At 46.5% G+C, this 21,876-nt stretch overlaps 1 protein-coding gene across 2 annotated transcripts in view; it reads left to right on the top strand.

Moving 5' to 3' along the window:
• The window catches only part of LMF1 (lipase maturation factor 1), a 330,318-nt gene that overhangs the window by 27,280 nt on the left and 281,162 nt on the right, over window positions 1–21,876 (top strand). The gene's annotated exons all lie outside the window — the stretch shown is intronic.

The following is a 21,876-nucleotide window of genomic DNA, read 5'->3' as shown; positions in this document are numbered from 1 at the left end:
CACCAGCAGAATAGTGAGTACAGCTCTGGAGTATAATACAGGATATAACTCAGGATCAGTACAGGATAAGTAATGTAATGTATGTACACAGTGACCCCACCAGCAGAATAGTGAGTACAGCTCTGGGGTATAATACAGGATATAACTCAGGATCAGTACAGGATAAATAATGTAATGTATGTACACAGTGACCCCACCAGCAGAATAGTGAGTACAGCTCTGGGGTATAATACAGGATATAACTCAGGATCAGTACAGGATAAGTAATGTAATGTATGTACACAGTGACCTCACCAGCAGAGTAGTGAGTACAGCTCTGGAGTATAATACAGGATATAACTCAGGATCAGTACAGGATAAGTAATGTAATGTATGTACACAGTGACCTCATCAGCAGAATAGTGAGTACAGCTCTGGAGTATAATACAAGATATAATTCAGGATCAGTACAGGATAAGTAATGTAATGTATGTACACAGTGACCCCACCAGCAGAATAGTAAGTACAGCTCTGGAGTATAATACAAGATATAACTCAGGATCAGTACAGGATAAGTATCTATTTATGTCTATGTATTAAGTATAAAGTGGTAAGGTGAAGGTGAACATAACTTTTAAGCCTTATTTGCATATAAATGGACAATCTCTTAAAGAATTCTGCTCTCTTGCTGCACCTGGATTGGGGTATTATTTGTATGCACATCCATCCCACAAGTCCTAGATTCCCAGACAGTAGAGTACAGGCCCATTGTGACAAGACATACATCAAAAGGGAAATTGGATTATTATACATTTATTTTTATATTGAGAAGGAAACCCAGCCAAAGTCCTCTCATTTCTGGAGATCAGTGGTGCGCGTTTGTGGCTTTCATTACACACCAGCCACGGGTCAATGAGGAGGAGGATATATTATTATTGTGCACACACTGTAACGCACAGCCCCATGATGGGCAGTCTTATCAGGCCATACAGAGCCGGCACCGGTCCCCTATCTCCTGACTGATCCATCGCTGCGCCCACCTGCTCACCGGCCGGGCTTCAGCGCTGTTACTATCTCACCTGAGTGCCTGATCCATTTCTTGTACTCGGGCACGCCTGGCCGGTCACAGGTGAGATGTTTTTGAGCTCTATCACATTCTCTTTGAACATATATTACAAGGAAAGCAAAGTCTGTATTGTCATAGAAAATGTGCACTAACCCGTAGCCACCTGCCAAGGATTGGTTTTGATTTACGGCGTGACGGACTGTGCAATTGGATAGCTTATTGGGCGTGTGTTTTGTATTTGGTCTATATAGACTGAGTTCCATTTACAATGTCGATTAACAAACAACTTTATGTGAATGTCTGATAATCCGGAAGACACTGGGTCCTATAGAGGCCAGATTAAAGACATTTATACTCAGGATTTAAAATTCTACATATTCTATATATCAGGGCTCTACAAATCCCAGACGCCAGGTGAGATTTCGTCCTGGCACCTAGGTTTTTGTTATCTCCTTGCCAAGCCCACGACGTACATTTATAGGTCTGATAAGGGAGTATGAAGCAGGCTTGCGAGCTGGGCCCGGCTCATACGCTGCAGGTACCGGCTGCTATCTGCAGCTAATCTAGATTAACGGGTTATTCCCTATCCAAAGGATAGGGGATAAGATGTATGATTGCAGGGGTCCTGCTGCTGGGGAACCCGCGATCTCGGGGCAGCCCTCAGCATTCTGTGCCGGGCGCTGCCTCTGAGACAGGAAAGTGACGTTACACCAGGCCCCCTCCATTCATGTTTATGGGAGGGGGGCGTGACGGCCGTCACGCCCCCCTCCCATAGACATGAATGGAGGGGCTTGGAGTGACGTCACTTGGGGGCGTGTCCATGTCGTCACGTCCCTGTCTTTGAGGCAGCGCCCGGCACAGAATGCCAGGTGCTGCACCAAGATCACAGGGGTCCCCAGCAGCAGGACCCCTGTGATCATACATCTTATCCCCTATCCTGTGGATGGGGATAAGATGTATAAAGCCGAAATACCCCTTTGTCTTACACTATACACACCAGCATGGCTGCCACTACCACTGTTCGTGCTGAGCAAAAATTATGCAAAACACTTGAATGTATCTAATAGTAAATCCAGCTGCCAGGATCGCCATCTCTCTCACTTTCCACTTCAATATTTCGATATGTATACACACCCTACAGTCAGGTATTCCCAGAACATACATATACATGGAGCATGTGCGTATTTACAGGATGCACACATACATAATAGATCGGCGGCAGACCCCGTTGCTCGGTTAGTTTGGCCGTTCCTACCTCCTTTTATGTGTCCCTTCTGTTTGGCCCGGCAAACAGAGTCGCCTTTGTTTTAATTCTTGTTTTTCACAGACTAGGGATAGAAAACAAAAAGGGAAGCAGATTATCCACGAGACTTTTAAAGTCAATGTACAGGGCTCATAGGGGGTCATCCTTCCTGAAAAGGAAGAAGCTTTGGGGAAACTTCCTGTGTCTCTGGTGGGAGAAGAGGGGATCAGTTTCAAAGCCAAACTCATGTCTCCTCTTCCTTCCAGAATGCTGGTGATACGGTGCCAGCGGCATTACTTCAGCAGCTGAAAGGGTGCCCCGTTACCACGACAACCCGATGCATAAAGATTAGGAAAGATCTATAGTACAAAAAGCAATAATGCAAAATCATATCTAACAAGAAGTCTGAAAATCTGTATTGAAATGACGCCTACAATATTTTCTGTGGCAGCACCTTATACCTCGCTGCCTTGGGTACCGGCTTTCCAACATTTTTTTCAACCCAGAAAATGTTAAACATTTATTTATAAATATATATATATATAAAATATTTAATGTTTTTGATGATTGGCAATCAGATCAGCTGATCAACGCCCTTCGTGCTATACTTGTTGCTTTTACTGATCTTTAGGTTGTTCTTATTCCCTTCATGGATTTAGCTTTATTCTCTTTGAGCTTCAGGTTGTTCTCATTTCTTTGACGGACCTTTTAGGTCACTTTCATCCCTTGACGGATCTTCGGGGCATTCTCATTCCCTTGTCGGACCTTCGGGGCATTCTCATTCCCTTGTCGGATCTTCGGGGCATTCTCATTCTGGGCATTTTTATTCCCTTTTGGGGACTTCCATTCCTTCATGACATTTTCATTCTATTGATATGCATTTAGGCAATCCTTATTCCCTTGTTGTATTTTTAAATGATTATCATTGTTCTTATGGATATGAAGGTTATCCTCATTCCTTTGTTGGACCTTTTAGGTAATTCTCATCCCTAACAATGGATCTGTAGCTTTCTTATTCTCCTGATGGATCTCTTGCTCATTCCCTTGACAGACCTTTAGCTCAGTCTCATTCCCTTCAAGGACTTTTTGCTCATTCTCATTTCCTGGATGGACCTTCAGCTCATTCTCATTCCCTGGATTCACCTTCAGCTCATTTTCGTTCCCTGGATGGACCTTTAGCTCATTCTCGTTCCCTGGATGGACCTTCAGATCATTCTCATTCCCTGGATTGACCTTCAGCTCATTCTCATTCCCTGGATTGACCTTCAGCTCATTCTCATTCCCTGGATTGACCTTCAGCTCATTCTCATTCCCTGGATTGACCTTCAGCTCATTCTCATTCCCTGGATTGACCTTCAGCTCATTCTCATTCCCTGGATGGACATTCAGCTCATTCTCATTCCCTGGATGGACATTCAGCTCATTCTCATTCCCTGGATGGACCTTCAGCTCATTCTCATTCCCTGGATGGACATTCAGCTCATTCTCATTCCCTGGATGGACCTTCAGCTCACTCTTATTCCCTGGATGGACCTTCAGCTCATTCTTATTCCCTGGATTGACCTTCAGATCATTTTTCATTCCCTGGATGGACATTCAGCTCATTCTCATTCCCTGGATGGACATTCAGCTCATTCTCATTCCCTGGATGGACCTTCAGCTCATTCTCATTCCCTGGATGGACCTTCAGCTCACTCTTATTCCCTGGATGAACCTTCAGCTCATTCTTATTCCCTGGATTGACCTTCCGATCATTTTTCATTCCCTGGATTGACCTTCAGCTCATTCTCATTCCCTGGATGGACCTTCAGCTCACTTGTATTCCCTGGATAGACCTTCAGCTCACTCTTATTCCCTGGATGGACCTTCAGCTCTTTCTTATTCCCTGGATGGACCTTCAGCTCATTCTTATTCTTATTCCCTGGATTGACCTTCAGATCATTTTTCATTCCCTGGATTGACCTTCAGCTCATTCTTTCTCTTGATGGACCTTCAGCCTATTTCCATCCTCTTGATCGACCTTTTAGGTCAATCTCCTTCCCTTGACTACCCTTTTTAGACCACTGTCATTCCCTTGATGGATGTTCAGATCATACTCATTCACTTGAAGACCTTGATGTCATTTTCATTGCCTTGACAGACCTTTGGCTTGTTCTCACTCCATTGACAGACCTCCAGGTCATTCTCTTGATGTTGTTCTCATCTTTTTGCTTCATGTTGGATTATCCAGGACCTTCCAAAGGAGCCGATTCATTTGAAATCTGATTTCTAGGTATATACTGCATAACAACTACACTCCTACGAGGTGGGCAACATGTCCTTAGCAACCAATCTGTCTCAGCTATTCTTTTTAAGAGGCCAGTGAGGCTGGACAATACTCAGACTACCCTTTCCCTTATCACTCATTTCCATGGTAATCAGATTTTTCTAAAAATACATGTGATGAATCCCTTTAAATCTTCTTTCATTTGGCTGAGCTCTGTAATGTATCCCAGTGTCTGTAGACTTACGGCGTCAGCACAATGTTCCTCCCCTGGGGTAAAACGAAATAAGAAGCACTGCTTGCCATTCACATCTTGTGATCTGGTCCTTGCATAACTTGACAAAAGCCAATTTCCACAATGAAAACCATTGGCCGTGGGCCATCAATAGAGATAACCAAATCAGGCACCAGTCCTCCTCTCAGTGTCCTGGAGAAATAGGCCAAAGATCCTGGCAATGAAGAGGATTTAATGAGATGATTCACTTTCCATCTCTCTTCCTTGTATGGGAAAGTTTCATGGTTTTTTTATGCTTTTCCTGTCCCGTGTCCAGTACTCTGACACTGGGGTTATCACCTCTGTGTCTTATCAAGGCCGCACCATAAAAATGTAATTATCATGGTGGTTATGTAATTGCATTCTGGAGTGCTTAGAAAAATAGGTGGACTCTGTGGCCACTGTAGGATGTGAGTTTGTAGTCTAGCCTAAATCTGGCCATACAAAGAAGTAGGCAGTCGGCACTCACCAATCGGCGATCTTCTTTATTGTTCAAGACATCAGGTACATTTCGGCAACCATAGCAGGTAGTATTAGAGAGGGCGGGAAGAGGACCTTAAAGGGGTACTCCGCCCCTAGACAAATGATTGGGGACCCCTGCGATCTCCCTGCTGCACCTAGCCTTTGTTTAGAGTGTCTGTTGCAGCGCCGGAGTGCCAGAGGCTCGTGACGTCATGGCCACGCCCTCTCAATGAAAGTCTATGGGAGGGGGCGCGACGACACATCACGCCCCCTCCCATAGACTTGCATTGAGGGGGCGTGGGCGTGACCTCACGAACTGGGCACAGCTGTGACGTCACAAGCCTCCAGCCTACATCGCCAGTTATCCGGCACGGAGCGAAGTTCGCTCCGTGCACTGGATGTCTGGGGTGCCGCAGCCGAGATCGCAGGGGTCCCCAGTGACGGGACCCCCGCGATCAGATATCTTATCCCCTATCCTTTGGACGCTATATCTTCTTCGGCTGCCGAGCCGAGAAGTTTGTGACGAATCGATTTTACTGTAAGTTCGCTCATCTCTAATATTCATATTAGAATTTTTCTTAGTGTGCCGTATATTGAACAGCAGGTATAGATTGGTTTTCTTATTGTTTTTAAAGGGTTACTCAGGCCCTAATACATCTTATCACCTATACACTGGGGACCCCCGCAATCTGTCATTCAGCACCCACCTTTGTGAGCTCTCTGCAGCGCTGGAGACTCCGCGTGTGCAGCGTGATGACCACGGGCCGGAGAATCGTGACGTCACTACTCCGCCCCATGTGACATCACGCCACGCCCCCTCAATGCAAGTCTATGGGAGGGGGCATGACGGAAGGTGGGTGCTTAATGACAGACTGCAGGGGTCGTCAGCGGCGGGACCCCCACGATCAGACATCAGACAGATAAGATATATTAGGGCCGGAGTGCCCCTTTAGTGCAATTGTTTTGTACAGCCCTCTTCTACTTTAAGGGATCGGCAAATTTTAATTAACAGCATTTGTATACTTGAGCATTTAAAGGGGTACTCCACTGCCCCAGCGCCCGGAACACTTTCTGCCACACCCCTCACATAGACTTGTATTGAGGGGGCGTGGCAATGACAAGTGACGCTCCCACTTTGTCCTGCTGGGAGATTACACTATGTGAGCAAGAAGAAAGGTAAGATACACGGCTTTTTAAAGCTCTGAATTAGTTATTAAGGGCTTGAGGAGTGTTAGGAGTAGTTAGGGAACATAGCCCGAGTTAGTTTAGAAAAGTTTATTTAGTGACAGGTACTTTTTAAGATTAATTGAGTGTAAGAAGTCAGTACAGGTACAATTACGTGTTTCGGGAGTGACCTCCCCTTCTTCAGAGTGATGTCACTTAAATTTTTTACAGTCTGGTTGCTAGAGATACACTTCCTAAAAACCACAGTGTCTTCGGTGGAGTTTTCAGTCTGCACTTCCCAAGCAACGTGTCCTTTTAAAATTACTCCAGTCGTCAGCTCAAGCTGACTCGAGGCAAGGAGACTCGGCGGCCATTTTTAAGTTTCATTTCTCCATTATATAGCAACACATGTTGGAAGACAAACATTACAAAACCCATGAGCCCTTTCACACTAACATTGCCAGTGTTGTGTCGAGACCGCCGGGGAAAATAGCAGGAGAAAAAATACAGCCTGCGCCATCTTTTTCTCCCACTGAAAAAACAGCGCCGCCCAACGAGCCCCATTGACTATAATGGGGTCCATCGGGACCTGCTGTTGCCCGTTGCGCCCCATCAAAAAAGAGAGTTTGATGGCCGTTCTTGACGGGGAGGAGCATAGTTCTAGATGCAGCTTAGCTTTGTCTATACTTTATAGATAGGGTAAGGGGAATTTTGTTTGAGGGCTTTCAGGAATCTGTCGATACCTATTTGACGTTAAGGATTCCTCGACGTTCACTTCCAGTAGCCTACAGTGACTTAGCAGATGTGCGCCGAGCCCAAACAGTTTCCAGCATCCTCTTCTCATTTCTCCATTGAGCGGTGGCAGAGGCGGTACAGAGGAGGGAGAATAACAGTGGGTCGTATAAAAAAAAATTCTTGTTCCAATATTGCCGTCTTCATCTGAGTAACAACTGAGACGTAAGAACTGCCAGGACCCGTGACAAGTCTTGGGACCATAGAAGTCCTTTTTTGAGGAAAGCTTTGTTAAGACATTTAATGGTCCACTGGGAATTCTGGGGGCAAAAAAAAGCATGTGTAAAGCAGATCTCTCATGACGCCTATTCCAGGTAGCTTTCTTTTAGTGTTTTACTCCAACTAGGAGTCTTGGAACATAACTGGGAATGTATGCCAAGCCAGAAATCTTTGTCACACGCCGAGATGTCTTGAGGGGTTAAAGGGGTACTCCAGTGCCCCAGCGTCTGGAACATTTTGTTCCAATTGCTGGGTGCGGGGGTCTTGATGTCATGGCCACACCCCTTGTGACATCACACCACACCCCCTCAATTCAAGTCTATGGGAGGGGGCGTGGCGGCCGCCACGCCCCCTCCCATAGACTTGCATTGAAGGGGTGTGGTGTGACGTCACGACCCCCGCACCCAGCGTTCGGAACAAAATGTTCTGGATGCTGGGGTAGTTGAGTACCCCTTTAATGATCTTTTCTGGGCAGTACTGTTTCTTATTGAGAAGATCCCGCTTTGTTTTGAGTCCTACAGGCAATGCTTCATGGGAAATAAAGTGTGCAAGTTGACATTCCTCTTGATCGAAGACACTGACATCCTTTTGGTAGCTACCCTGTAAAGCTGACCATACACATTAGATAGCTGCAAGCTGATCATTTGCTTGACTGATAGATATCTCAGATCCCCCCCCCCCCCTTATACATGATTTAGCCGAACGAGCTGGTATTCTGAATGTGAAGAGGAGAGAAAGTCGCTGCCAGACATCTCTGTTAATTGCTTATCTCCCCGAAAATAAAAGCATCATGCAGTTAAATCCAACACGTTCACTTGCCTAATCCTTACCCCCCACAGGCTTCTGCTGTCAAAGTTGGGTGGACCCATTAGATGGTTTGCCGATCCTGGTGAAATCTGTGCGTTGGGTCAACTTTAATGTCTATGCCCAGCTTAAATTGTCTCAGTGACCTTTATTAAGGTTTTCAAGGACATGTCAATAGTTTTGATCAGTCATGGTCTCAGTGCTGAGTCCTCCAGGAGAAGGAGTGGGAGAAGCGCACGGTAGCACTTCACTCCCTGTCCACCTGCAGTGATCTCAGTCAAGCTTCTCTGCACAGCCCTATAGACTTAAAGGGGTATTCCAGGAAAAAACTTATTTTTTTTTTTATATATCAACTGGCTCCAGAAAGTTACACAGATTTGTAAATTGCTTCTATTACAAAAATCTTAATCCTTTCAGTACTTATGAGCTTCTGAAGTTAAGGTTGTTCTTTTCTGTCTAAGTGCCCTCTGATGACACCTGTCTCGGGAACCGCCCAGTTTAGAAGCAAATCCCCATAGCAAACCTCTTCTAAACTGGGCGGTTCCCAAGACACGTGTCATCAGAGAGTACTTAGACAGAAAAGTACAGCCTTAACTTCAGAAGCTCATAAGTACTGAATGGATTAAGATTTTTTAATAGAAGTAATTTACAAATCTGTTTAACTTTCTGGAGCCAGTTGAGATATATATAAAAAATGTTTTTTCCTGGATAACCCCTTTAAAGAGTTCTCTAGTAAAAAATAACTTATCCCCTATCCAAAGGATAGGGGATAAGTTATAGATCTCGGGGGGTCCGAGTGCAGGGACCCCCCCCGCGATCTCCTGAACGGGGCCCAGGCAGTCTACTGGAATGGGGCGTGCCGACTCCCGCACAGCGTACCGGCCGAAACGCCCCCTCCACGTATCCCATAGAGATACATAGAAGGGGGTGTGACGGCTGCGGCTTTCTGCAGGGGTTGGAACGGCTGATTGCGGCAGACTGCTGGTGCCCTGATTAGGGGGTCGCGGGGGGTCCCCGCGCTCTGACCCCTTCGATCTATAACTTTCCCCTATCCTTTAATTAAAATGGTGCCACAGGACGTAGATCATTTCAAGATGTTCTACCGATTGTCAGCTTCTGAGACTTGTCTCTCTGACCTATTAAATGACAGGGACACTTTTTAAGTCAACACGACCTGGGAGGTTAGCCAATTCCCTCGGCGATATAGCGGGGTACTAGCTATCTTGGCTCAATGGGTAGTTTAGTTTGCATTCAACACCCACATATTGGTAATAGAGGAGACTCTACTAATGGGTTCACTTCTGTATTACACAGAGCAACAGGTCACCATAGCATTACATTAGCAACCATTGATGCACCCAGTATGCATCCAGAAGCCCAATACATGACCCTACAACCTTCATCTAGTCCCTGGTTGACTTTGGACCTGACCCCCCCCCCCCCCTTTCCCTTTTAGAAAGGCCAAGTATAATGTTAGTTAAATAGAATGTAAGGACGAGACTGGCCAATCGGTCTTCACTTGAGTTCAGCCAAGGGGTTAAAGGGGTACTCCAATGGAAAACTTATATATATATATATATATATATATATATATATATATATATATATATATAAATTTTATTTCTTTTTTTTTAATTTTTTTTTAAATCAACTGGTGTCGGAAAGTTACAGATTTGTATATTACTTGTATTAAAAAATCTTAATCCTTCCAGTACTTATCAGCTGCGGTTATGCTCCACAGGAAGTTCTTTTCTTTTTGAATTTCCTTTTTGCCTGACCACAGAGCTCTCTGCTGACATCTCTTACCATTTTAGGAACTGTCCAGGGCAGGAGAGGTTTTCTATGGGGGGATTTGCTCCTGCTCTGTACAGTTCCTAAAATGGACAGAAGTGTCAGCAGATAGCACTGTGGTCAGGCAAAAAGGAAATTCAAAAAAGAAAAGAACTTCCTGTGGATCATAACAGCAGCTGATAAGTACTGGAAGGATTAAGATTTTTTTTAATAGAAGTAATTTACAAATCTGTTCAACTTTCTGGCACCAGTTGATTTAAAAATAATAATAATGTTTTCCACCGGAGTACCCATTAAATCCCCAATACCGGGTCACCAAAACCATCACATAGTCTCCAGTGGACTTCATCGAGAGGAGTTTGGACCCACAACCCCCCCCCCCCCCTTTTAGACCATTAGACAGGCCAATTGTAATTTTAATTCTGTAGAATTGGGGGGGACAAGACTGGCCAAATCAGTCTTCGCTTGAGTTCACCCCCCACACCAGGCGCCAAGGGGTTAATCCTGACTCTTGTAATTGCAGAAACTAGTGTCCCAGCTCTCAGAATTCCTCGACCACAATAAAGTGAATCCAGAAACCAGACAAGTTTCATTTACTACCATTCTGTGTTCAGCTTCCTTCCCCCTCGAAGAAAAAAAAAAAAACACGTTGGGACTGCCCGGCCTTGGCAGCAACGTGAAACAGCTGTGTAAGATTGACGCTGCTCGCACCACACACACATTTTTCGGCGCTGCGGAACCTCGTGATTGAGTTTTGGAACCAAAGCGCCATCTGATCCCGACATTAGGTGCAAAGTTCACAGACGAGTCTGGGGCGGGAGTCTCTCTCAGGCCCTGCTGCATTGTTTCTCAACCGGTGTGCCTCCGGCTGTTGCAAAACTACAACTCCCAGCATGCCATGGCCTCCCTAGAAGCTTTTTTATAAGCAATCATCAGATTGCTTATATAGATCAATGTAATGCACGTGCATTAAATTGATCTATTACAGTGTTTCCAAACCGGTGTGCCTCCGGCTGTTGCAAATCTACAACTCCCAGCATGCCCGGAGAGCCTTTGGCCTCCCTAGAAGCTTTTTATAAGCAATTATCAGATTGCTTATATAAATGAATGTAATGCATGTGCATTAAATTGATCTATTACAGTGTTTCCAAACCAGTGTGCCACCAGCTGTAGCAAAACTACAACTCCCAGCATGCCCGGACAGCCGTTGGCTGTCCGGGCATGCTGGGAGTTGTAGTTTTGCAACAGCTGCAGGCACCCTGGTTGAAAAACACTTAATTGCAGCTTTATCCGATCCTTACAGTATTTGGAGCATCTCCCTCCCGCAGTGTCGACACACAACACGTCATCGAAGAATTGGTTTTACTAATTTTTCTTTTACGCCTTAAATGGCAGCAGATGCAAAATATGTACCAGAGAGGGAGAGAGAGAGAGAAATCCGAAACATGTTGTGCAACAAGAATATTTATGAGAAAAGAGAGGTCGTTCCATTCAACTACCATATGTATGGATGTAACAGAGCTGAGATGTGGCGGAAGATTCTAATCATTGTTACGTGTTTTCTATTGGCTTCACATAAGACAAACTTCTAATCTACACAGTGCAAGTCCTCTATCTATCTCATATCTATCTATCTATCTCATATCTATCTATCTATCTATCTATCTCATATCTATCTATCTATCTCATATCTATCCATCTATCTATCTATCTCATATCTATCTATCTATCTCATATCTATCTATCTATCTCATATCTATCTATCTATCTATCTCATATCTATCTATCTATCTATCTATCTCATATCTATCTATCTATCTCATATCTATCTATCTATCTCATATCTATCTATCTATCTATCTCATATCTATCTATCTATCTCATATCTATCTATCTATCTATCTATCTCATATCTATCTCATATCTATCTATCTATCTCATATCTATATCTATCTATCTCATATCTATCCATATCTATCTACCTCATATCTAATTATCTCATATCTATCTATCTATCTATCTACCTCATATCTATCTATCTATCTACCTCATATCTATCCATCTCATATCTATCTATCTATATATCTCCTATCTATCTATCTATCTATCTATCTATCTATCTATCTCTCATATCTGTCTATTTCATATCTATCTATCTACCTCATATCTATCTATCTATCCATATCTATCTACCTCATATCTATCTATCTATATATCTCCTATCTATCTATCTATCTATCTCTCATATCTGTCTATTTCATATCTATCTATCTACCTCATATCTATCTATTTATCTCATATTTATCTATCTATTTCATATTTATCTATCTCATATCCATCTATCTCATATCTATTTCATATTTATCTATCTCATATCTATCTATCTCATATCTCTCTCTCTCATATCTATCCTATCTATCTACCTCATATATATCGATCTATTTATCTCATATCTATCTATCTCATATCTATCTATCTATCTATCTATCTCATATCTATCTATCTCATATCTATCTATCTATCTCATATCTATCTATCTATCTCATATCTATCTATCTATCTCATATCTATCTATCTCATATCTATCTATCTCATATCTATCTATCTATCTCCTATCTATCTATCTATCTATCTATCTTATATCTATCTATCTATCTCTCAGTTCTATCTATGTCTCTCATATCTATCTATCTATGTCTCTCATATCTATCTATCTCTCATTTCTATCTATCTATTTCATATGTCTCATATGAAAAATTAGAGATAGATAACATGAGTTACAGAAATCATAGGCTGCCGAAACGCTACAATTAATAAAAAAAAAAAAAAAAAAATATGGAATAAAGCTGCTCACTTTTTTTCTTCTATATGGAGTGCTGTAAGTGATTCTTTTTGGTCTAGATATTATATTAGATAAATGAGATAAAGATATGAAGTAGAGAGATAGATATGAGATAGATAGATATGAGATAGATAGATGACACTATGTTTACGAGTTTTTCTACAAGCCTTGGAGTGCTGCAGTGTTCTTTTACTTTGTGAAGTCTGGAGTCCTGGGACCTGGGACCCCCACTGATTTGCACCCACTCTCTGTTGCTCTGACGGTGTGCTGCTACCTTCTTGCTATTCTAGATAGATAGATATGAAATAGATAGATAGATATGAGAGAGAGAGATATAGATAGATACATATATAGATGGATAGGAGAGAGAGAGATAGATGGATAGGAGATAGATATAAGATGGATAGATAGATATAAGATGGATAGATAGATATGAAATGGAGAAGTATGAAATAAATAAGCAGAGATCTTGTTGTCAGTGAAGAATTAAAAAAACTAAATGTATTAGAAGGAAGACACTTTATGTAGTGAATAATCGTCCTATAATAGAATCATTTCCCCTATAGATGGACACACAGACCCTTCTCCTCTACACACAGACCCTTCTCCTCTACACACAGACCCTTCTCCTCTACACACAGACCCTTCTCCTCTACACACAGACCCTTCTCCTCTACACACAGACCCTTCTCCCCTACACACAGACCCTTCTCCTCTACACACAGACCCTTCTCCTCTACACACACAGACCCTTCTCCTCTACACACACAGACCCTTCTCCTCTACACACACAGACCCTTCTCCTCTACACACAGACCCTTCTCCTCTACACACACAGACCCTTCTCCTCTACACACAGACCCTTCTCCTCTACACACAGACCCTTCTCCTCTACACACACAGACCCTTCTCCTCTACACACACAGACCCTTCTCCTCTACACACAGACCCTTCTCCTCTACACACACAGACCCTTCTCCTCTACACACAGACCCTTCTCCTCTACACACAGACCCTTCTCCTCTACACACAGACCCTTCTCCTCTACACACACAGACCCTTCTCCTCTACACACAGACCCTTCTCCTCTACACACAGACCCTTCTCCTCTACACACAGACCCTTCTCCTCTACACACAGACCCTTCTCCTCTACACACACAGACCCTTCTCCTCTACACACAGACCCTTCTCCTCTACACACAGACCCTTCTCCTCTACACACAGACCCTTCTCCTCTACACACACAGACCCTTCTCCTCTACACACAGACCCTTCTCCTCTACACACAGACCCTTCTCCTCTACACACAGACCCTTCTCCTCTACACACAGACCCTTCTCCTCTACACACACACAGACCCTTCTCCTCCACACACAGACCCTTCTCCTCTACACACACAGACCCTTCTCCTCTACACACACAGACCCTTCTCCTCTACACACACAGACCCTTCTCCTCTACACACACAGACCCTTCTCCTCTACACACACAGACCCTTCTCCTCTACACACACACACCCTTCTCCTCTACACACACACAGACCCTTCTCCTCTACACACACAGACCCTTCTCCTCTACACACAGACCTTTCTCCTCTACACACAGACCCTTCTCCTCTACACACACAGACCCTTCTCCTCTACACACAGACCCTTCTCCTCTACACACAGACCCTTCTCCTCTACACACAGACCCTTCTCCTCTACACACACACAGACCCTTCTCCTCTACACACACACAGACCCTTCTCCTCTACACACAGACCCTTCTCCTCTACACACAGACCCTTCTCCTCTACACACAGACCCTTCTCCTCTACACACAGACCCTTCTCCTCTACACACAGACCCTTCTCCTCTACACACAGACCCTTCTCCTCTACACACAGACCCTTCTCCTCTACACACACACAGACCCTTCTCCTCTACACACAGACCCTTCTCCTCTACACACAGACCCTTCTCCTCTACACACACACAGACCCTTCTCCTCTACACACACAGACCCTTCTCCTCTACACACACAGACCCTTCTCCTCTACACACAGACCCTTCTCCTCTACACACAGACCCTTCTCCTCTACACACAGACCCTTCTCCTCTACACACAGACCCTTCTCCTCTACACACACAGACCCTTCTCCTCTACACAGACCCTTCTCCTCTACACACAGACCCTTCTCCTCTACACACAGACCCTTCTCCTCTACACACAGACCCTTCTCCTCTACACACACAGACCCTTCTCCTCTACACACACACAGACCCTTCTCCTCTACACACAGACCCTTCTCCTCTACACACAGACCCTTCTCCTCTACACACAGACCCTTCTCCTCTACACACAGACCCTTCTCCTCTACACACAGACCCTTCTCCTCTACACACAGACCCTTCTCCTCTACACACAGACCCTTCTCCTCTACACACAGACCCTTCTCCTCTACACACAGACCCTTCTCCTCTACACACACAGACCCTTCTCCTCTACACACAGACCCTTCTCCTCTACACACAGACCCTTCTCCTCTACACACAGACCCTTCTCCCCTACACACACAGACCCTTCTCCTCTACACACAGACCCTTCTCCTCTACACACAGACCCTTCTCCTCTACACACACAGACCCTTCTCCTCTACACACACAGACCCTTCTCCTCTACACACACAGACCCTTCTCCTCTACACACACAGACCCTTCTCCTCTACACACACAGACCCTTCTCCTCTACACACACAGACCCTTCTCCTCTACACACACAGACCCTTCTCCTCTACACACAGACCCTTCTCCTCTACACACACAGACCCTTCTCCTCTACACACAGACCCTTCTCCTCTACACACAGACCCTTCTCCTCTACACACAGACCCTTCTCCTCTACACACAGACCCTTCTCCTCTACACACAGACCCTTCTCCTCTACACACAGACCCTTCTCCTCTACAGACACACAGACCCTTCTCCTCTACACACACACAGACCCTTCTCCTCTACACACACAGACCCTTCTCCTCTACACACAGACCCTTCTCCTCTACACACAGACCCTTCTCCTCTACACACACACAGACCCTTCTCCTCTACACACAGACCCTTCTCCTCTACACACACACAGACCCTTCTCCTCTACACACAGACCCTTCTCCTCTACACACACACAGACCCTTCTCCTCTACACACACACAGACCCTTCTCCTCTACACACAGACCCTTCTCCTCTACACACAGACCCTTCTCCTCTACACACACAGACCCTTCTCCTCTACACACACAGACCCTTCTCCTCTACACACAGACCCTTCTCCTCTACACACACACAGACCCTTCTCCTCTACACACAGACCCTTCTCCTCTACACACAGACCCTTCTCCTCTACACACACACAGACCCTTCTCCTCTACACACACACAGACCCTTCTCCTCTACACACAGACCCTTCTCCTCTACACACACACAGACCCTTCTCCTCTATACACACAGACCCTTCTCCTCTACACACACAGACCCTTCTCCTCTACACACAGACCCTTCTCCTCTACACACACACAGACCCTTCTCCTCTATACACACAGACCCTTCTCCTCTACACACACAGACCCTTCTCCTCTACACACACAGACCCTTCTCCTCTACACACAGACCCTTCTCCTCTACACACACAGACCCTTCTCCTCTACACACACAGACCCTTCTCCTCTACACACACAGACCCTTCTCCTCTACACACACAGACCCTTCTCCTCTACACACAGACCCTTCTCCTCTACACACACACAGACCCTTCTCCTCTACACACACACAGACCCTTCTCCTCTACACACACACAGACCCTTCTCCTCTACACACACACAGACCCTTCTCCTCTACACACACACAGACCCTTCTCCTCTACACACACACAGACCCTTCTCCTCTACACACACACAGACCCTTCTCCTCTACACACACACAGACCCTTCTCCTCTACACACACACAGACCCTTCTCCTCTACACACAGACCCTTCTCCTCTACACACACAGACCCTTCTCCTCTACACACACAGACCCTTCTCCTCTACACACACAGACCCTTCTCCTCTACACACACAGACCCTTCTCCTCTACACACACAGACCCTTCTCCTCTACACACACAGACCCTTCTCCTCTACACACAGACCCTTCTCCTCTACACACAGACCCTTCTCCTCTACACACACACAGACCCTTCTCCTCTACACACAGACCTTTCTCCTCTACTCACAGACCCTTCTCCTCTACACACAGACCCTTCTCCTCTACACACACAGACCCTTCTCCTCTACACACACACAGACCCTTCTCCTCTACACACACAGACCCTTCTCCTCTACACACACAGACCCTTCTCCTCTACACACAGACCCTTCTCCTCTATACACACACAGACCCTTCTCCTCTATACACACACAGACCCTTCTCCTCTATAAACACAGACCCTTCTCCTCTACACACAGACCCTTCTCCTCTACACACACAGACCCTTCTCCTCTACACACACAGACCCTTCTCCTCTACACACACAGACCCTTCTCCTCTACACACACAGACCCTTCTCCTCTACACACACAGACCCTTCTCCTCTACACACACAGACCCTTCTCCTCTACACACACAGACCCTTCTCCTCTACACACACAGACCCTTCTCCTCTACACACAGACCCTTCTCCTCTACACACAGACCCTTCTCCTCTACACACACAGACCCTTCTCCTCTACACACACAGACCCTTCTCCTCTACACACACAGACCCTTCTCCTCTACACACACAGACCCTTCTCCTCTACACACACAGACCCTTCTCCTCTACACACACAGACCCTTCTCATCTACACACAGACCCTTCTCCTCTACACACACACAGACCCTTCTCCTCTACACACAGACCCTTCTCCTCTACACACAGACCCTTCTCCTCTACACACACAGACCCTTCTCCTCTACACACACAGACCCTTCTCCTCTACACACAGACCCTTCTCCTCTACACACAGACCCTTCTCCTCTACACACACAGACCCTTCTCCTCTACACACAGACCCTTCTCCTCTACACACAGACCCTTCTCCTCTACACACACAGACCCTTCTCCTCTACACACAGACCCTTCTCCTCTACACACACACAGACCCTTCTCCTCTACACACAGACCCTTCTCCTCTACACACAGACCCTTCTCCTCTACACACAGACCCTTCTCCTCTACACACACACAGACCCTTCTCCTCTACACACACACAGACCCTTCTCCTCTACACACACAGACCCTTCTCCTCTACACACACAGACCCTTCTCCTCTACACACACAGACCCTTCTCCTCTACACACACAGACCCTTCTCCTCTACACACACAGACCCTTCTCCTCTACACACACAGACCCTTCTCCTCTACACACACAGACCCTTCTCCTCTACACACAGACCCTTCTCCTCTACACACACACAGACCCTTCTCCTCTACACACAGACCCTTCTCCTCTACACACAGACCCTTCTCCTCTACACACACACACAGACCCTTCTCCTCTACACACACACACAGACCCTTCTCCTCTACACACACAGACCCTTCTCCTCTACACACAGACCCTTCTCCTCTACACACAGACCCTTCTCCTCTACACACAGACCCTTCTCCTCTACACACAGACCCTTCTCCTCTACACACACAGACCCTTCTCCTCTACACACACAGACCCTTCTCCTCTACACACAGACCCTTCTCCTCTACACACAGACCCTTCTCCTCTACACACACAGACCCTTCTCCTCTACACACACAGACCCTTCTCCTCTACACACAGACCCTTCTCCTCTACACACACACAGACCCTTCTCCTCTACACACACACAGACCCTTCTCCTCTACACACACACAGACCCTTCTCCTCTACACACACAGACCCTTCTCCTCTACACACACAGACCCTTCTCCTCTACACACACAGACCCTTCTCCTCTACACACACAGACCCTTCTCCTCTACACACACAGACCCTTCTCCTCTACACACACAGACCCTTCTCCTCTACACACACAGACCCTTCTCCTCTACACACAGACCCTTCTCCTCTACACACAGACCCTTCTCCTCTACACACACAGACCCTTCTCCTCTACACACACAGACCCTTCTCCTCTACACACACAGACCCTTCTCCTCTACACACACAGACCCTTCTCCTCTACACACACAGACCCTTCTCCTCTACACACACAGACCCTTCTCCTCTACACACACAGACCCTTCTCCCCTACACACAGACCCTTCTCCTCTACACACAGACCCTTCTCCTCTACACACAGACCCTTCTCCTCTACACACACACACAGACCCTTCTCCTCTACACACAGACCTTTCTCCTCTACACACAGACCCTTCTCCTCTACACACACACAGACCCTTCTCCTCTACACACACACAGACCCTTCTCCTCTACACACACACAGACCCTTCTCCTCTACACACACACAGACCCTTCTCCTCTACACACACACAGACCCTTCTCCTCTACACACACACAGACCCTTCTCCTCTACACACACACAGACCCTTCTCCTCTACACACACACACAGACCCTTCTCCTCTACACACACACAGACCCTTCTCCTCTACACACACACAGACCCTTCTCCTCTACACACACACAGACCCTTCTCCTCTACACACACACAGACCCTTCTCCTCTACACACACACAGACCCTTCTCCTCTACACACACACAGACCCTTCTCCTCTACACACAGACCCTTCTCCTCTACACACAGACCCTTCTCCTCTACACACACAGACCCTTCTCCTCTACACACAGACCCTTCTCCTCTACACACAGACCCTTCTCCTCTACACACAGACCCTTCTCCTCTACACACAGACCCTTCTCCTCTACACACACAGACCCTTCTCCTCTACACACACAGACCCTTCTCCTCTACACACACAGACCCTTCTCCTCTACACACACAGACCCTTCTCCTCTACACACACAGACCCTTCTCCTCTACACACACAGACCCTTCTCCTCTACACACACAGACCCTTCTCCTCTACACACACAGACCCTTCTCCTCAACACACACAGACCCTTCTCCTCTACACACACAGACCCTTCTCCTCTACACACACAGACCCTTCTCCTCTACACACACAGACCCTTCTCCTCTACACACACAGACCCTTCTCCTCTACACACACAGACCCTTCTCCTCTACACACACAGACCCTTCTCCTCTACACACACAGACCCTTCTCCTCTACACACACAGACCCTTCTCCTCTACACACAGACACTTCTCCTCTACACACACAGACCCTTCTCCTCTACACACAGACACTTCTCCTCTACACACACACAGACCCTTCTCCTCTACACACACACAGACCCTTCTCCTCTACACACACAGACCCTTCTCCTCTACACACACAGACCCTTCTCCTCTACACACACACAGACCCTTCTCCTCTACACACACACAGACCCTTCTCCTCTACACACACAGACCCTTCTCCTCTACACACACACAGACCCTTCTCCTCTACACACAGACCCTTCTCCTCTACACACAGACCCTTCTCCTCTACACACAGACCCTTCTCCTCTACACACAGACCCTTCTCCTCTACACACAGACCCTTCTCCTCTACACACACAGACCCTTCTCCTCTACACACAGACCCTTCTCCTCTACACACAGACCCTTCTCCTCTACACACACACACCCTTCTCCTCTACACACAGACCCTTCTCCTCTACACACACAGACCCTTCTCCTCTACACACACAGACCCTTCTCCTCTACACACAGACCCTTCTCCTCTACACACAGACCCTTCTCCTCTACACACAGACCCTTCTCCTCTACACACACACAGACCCTTCTCCTCTACACACACACAGACCCTTCTCCTCTACACACACACAGACCCTTCTCCTCTACACACACAGACCCTTCTCCTCTACACACAGACCCTTCTCCTCTACACACACGCAGACCCTTCTCCTCTACACACACGCAGACCCTTCTCCTCTACACACACGCAGACCCTTCTCCTCTACACACACGCAGACCCTTCTCCTCTACACACACGCAGACCCTTCTCCTGTACACACACAGACCCTTCTCCTCTACACACACAGACCCTTCTCCTCTACACACACAGACCCTTCTCCTCTACACACACAGACCCTTCTCCTCTACACACAGACCCTTCTCCTCTACACACACAGACCCTTCTCCTCTACACACACAGACCCTTCTCCTCTACACACACACCCTTCTCCTCTACACACAGACCCTTCTCCTCTACACACAGACCCTTCTCCTCTACACACAGACCCTTCTCCTCTACACACACAGACCCTTCTCCTCTACACACACAGACCCTTCTCCTCTACACACACAGACCCTTCTCCTCTACACACACAGACCCTTCTCCTCTACACACACAGACCCTTCTCCTCTACACACACAGACCCTTCTCCTCTACACACACAGACCCTTCTCCTCTACACACACAGACCCTTCTCCTCTACACACACAGACCCTTCTCCTCTACACACACAGACCCTTCTCCTCTACACACACAGACCCTTCTCCTCTACACACAGACCCTTCTCCTCTACACACACAGACCCTTCTCCTCTACACACACAGACCCTTCTCCTCTACACACACAGACCCTTCTCCTCTACACACACAGACCCTTCTCCTCTACACACACAGACCCTTCTCCTCTACACACAGACCCTTCTCCTCTACACACAGACCCTTCTCCCCTACACACAGACCCTTCTCCTCTACACACACACACAGACCCTTCTCCTCTACACACACACACAGACCCTTCTCCTCTACACACACACACAGACCCTTCTCCTCTACACACACACAGACCCTTCTCCTCTACACACACACAGACCCTTCTCCTCTACACACACACAGAC

This window comes from Hyla sarda, chromosome 8 (genome assembly GCF_029499605.1).
Source record: "Hyla sarda isolate aHylSar1 chromosome 8, aHylSar1.hap1, whole genome shotgun sequence".
Taxonomy (NCBI): Eukaryota; Metazoa; Chordata; class Amphibia; order Anura; family Hylidae; genus Hyla; species Hyla sarda.
This window is presented reverse-complemented; position numbering and strand designations above follow the sequence as displayed.